The sequence below is a fragment of the Hemibagrus wyckioides genome, linkage group LG19 (genome assembly GCF_019097595.1).
Source record: "Hemibagrus wyckioides isolate EC202008001 linkage group LG19, SWU_Hwy_1.0, whole genome shotgun sequence".
NCBI lineage: Eukaryota > Metazoa > Chordata > Actinopteri > Siluriformes > Bagridae > Hemibagrus > Hemibagrus wyckioides.
The window spans coordinates 148,097-151,076 of NC_080728.1; the positions used below are offsets into that span (position 1 = coordinate 148,097).

The 2,980-nt window shown below is 35.0% G+C and overlaps 1 long non-coding RNA gene across 1 annotated transcript; it reads left to right on the forward strand.

Annotated features, from left to right (window-relative positions):
- Positions 1-1,094: 1,094 nt before the first annotated feature.
- LOC131369747 (uncharacterized) lies at positions 1,095-2,721 on the forward strand. The gene is made up of 3 exons (XR_009207325.1): positions 1,095-1,266; positions 1,870-1,968; positions 2,453-2,721. It is a non-coding gene; the product is annotated as an uncharacterized LOC131369747 (long non-coding RNA).
- Positions 2,722-2,980: the final 259 nt, after the last annotated feature.

The window sequence follows — 2,980 nt, forward strand, 5'->3', positions numbered from 1 at the left end:
TGTCTTTGTGTCAGTTTTTTGTTTAAAATGGTCCCTTACCCTTGCTGTGGAAATCGTTTTAAATCTAAAATTATTATGTCTGCTTGGACCTAACGTGAATGCTCACAAATTTCCTTTAAAAAATCCTGAGTAATTGACCTTCTCCAGCTTAAGCCTAAAAATTTCTGTTCACAGTTCACAATCATCAACAATCAACATCCCCAATTTGTGGGTTTATGAGAAAAAAATTACTCCTGGATAGAGTTTGACAGTCACGCTGCATTATTTTTGACTGTCTTGCTACAACAATGACATGTTGACATTTTATTTTTATTATTATTATTATTATTATTGTTATATTACCTGTCAGGAACAGCTGGACAGTTCCCTGCTGGGCCTGGGGATGGCGCTGGCAGGTGAACCCTGGAAGCCTGCTTCTTTGTGTGTCTTTCGTGTTAAGCCTTTCCTATTGTTCTAGTCCTGATTGTGTTACCTGTACCGTGGTTTCTGTGTAAGTTCCATGCCCAAGTTAAGATCTAGTTTTTGTTCTTGTTTTGTTTTGTAAACCACACCATGTCTCGTGTTCCGTTTGTTTCCCTATGTCGTGTCTTAAATGTAATAAAAGCAGCGCTTCACTGAATCCTGCGAATGGGTCTCATTCCACCGTGTGCTGGCGTGTGCACACACACCACGGGCGTCCGGGTTCAAACCCTGCACAGGGCGGGGGTCCCGGCCGTTACGTTACCATACAAAAGATGAAAATTCATAAATGTTTTTTTTAATAATATATGTTTATATAATATAAGACATTTATATAATGCTAAGACAGTGATGTGATTAATGATATTCTTATTTGAGAACAAATAAGTTACAAACAATTTAATTTTTACCATTTTATAAAACACACACACACACACAGTGCAGTATTTCAGTGTGTGTGTTAGTTTGTCCTCAAAAATGACGCACCCCTACAATTCCCAAAAATGATTTGGACAGTGTCCAGGAAACAAACATGTATACGGAGACAGAGGGGGTGAGTTTAAACTGAATTTAAAGTATAATGTGGGTTGTTAAACTGGATGACTCTGAAAGTACTTCTGCAGTATTTATTAACCCACCTTGTTAGTCTGTTTGTTATACAGCTGGAGAGAGAGAGAGAGAGAGTTTGAGAAGAGAGAAAGAAGAGAAAGAGAGGAAAGAGAGAGATTGTGAGGAGAGAGAAGAGAAAGAGAGACAGAGAGCAGGCTTGGTGTAAACTTTTCACTGCATTCTGTGTTATTCACCCAGGTATGTTCTTAATGCCTCGTATTAGTAAACAGTTTTCATGCTGTTTATCTGTTTTTATATTTGAATCTTACCTAAAAAACACATTAAAGGCTGTCAATGGAAAATTACCTTAAATATGTGAGCTTTGATTAAACTTCTTGATCAAAAATGTTTAAAAGAAGTTATTTTCCTTTTACAAAGAATTATTATGGGCTAGCTTCTCTCTCTAGCTGTAGAAGTGCAGTAAATATTTGCTGCTCAAAAAAAATAAAAATAATTTTCATATGAAGTAAGTTTAGTTATTCAATTAATCAATCATTGAGTGTTAGAGTACCACCTGTGGCACATTACAAATCACAAACTGCTTTTGATTCTTTTACACAAGCTTGTCCCATAATGTTATTTTATAATGCTGTCATGATTAGATTAAACTTTGCTGTGGTTGTGTACACCTAACAAACAATGAAATGCAGTTACATTTAATTTTAATATCAGCAACACTCAACTTCTGTGATGGAAAAAACTATAAAAGTATTCAGCAGTCTGCAGTGATGTGATAGAACAAAGTGACTGAAAAGGAATTTATTACTAACACACATTTGTTGCACTGTCACTTTTTTGAAGGAAGATCAGGTGGTGTAGCAGAAGTGATCATGGCTGCAGTGTGCAAACACCTGTGGGTGGCGCTCTTGCTTTGTCTTATTGGCCAAACAGCAGCATTTGGTAAGACTGGACTATAGGCAGACACTTCTTCTTCTTCTTTCGGCTTTTCTCTTTAGGGGTCGCCACAGAGAAACATCTCTCTCCAGTCTCCACCTATCCCCAGGGTTTCCGCGGATCTTTACATAGTCTGAAATTACATAATATAAAATAAGGCCTTAATTAGCATTATAATTTCTTAAATTTGCGTTTCAAAGGTCCTAAAAATGAAATCTAACCGACCCCATAAAGATTTTATTTTCTTTTGAAATCAATTTGAAATCTTTTCGTTTATTTGTCATGCAGAAAGAAAAAGACAAAACCAACTAAAATACGTGTTTGCGGGGAGTTTGTTTATGCCTTATGGTAGCTGTGTGAACCATGGAAAAGTTTGAGCTTTAGCCTTTAGCCATGGGGAAATATAAATCTAATGAAAATTGTTACATAACCCTAATTTTGAGCTGTGGTTCAGTCCAGTTAGTGGCAATGTGTTTGTGGTCTGGTTCAGGCTGTTCAAAAAGAATTTAAAACTCAGAACAATGGGGAAGAAAGCTTTGGAGACCCACATGCAGTGTGAAAAACACAAAGCACAATTCATGGGACAGCTCAGGATTTGCTTCACCATATCAAAGTAAGTACCAGCCAATCACAAATTATTTTTATGTATCGTAGCAAGCAATAATTATTCGTATCAGATATGGAGTTTATATATAAATATATAAAATACACACTTCATATATAGAGAGCTATATAACATTTTTCATTTTGGTTGTTTCATTAACATGATCTATTCTGATTTTAATAAAAAAAAAAAAAATTTATTATTTGCTGTCTGAGAAATATAAATCATTTTGGAAGGAAAATACTATATATGAGTCAATCTACAATTTAGGGTAAATTTCATGTCATTTCATTTCATTTCATATTTTTTGCAACAACTTTTTGAAAAATATCCTATTTTACACAGTAACAGAAAGCAGGTTATAATATCCCATAAACATTCAGTGTACACTATGTTTATCTTAAAATTACCACA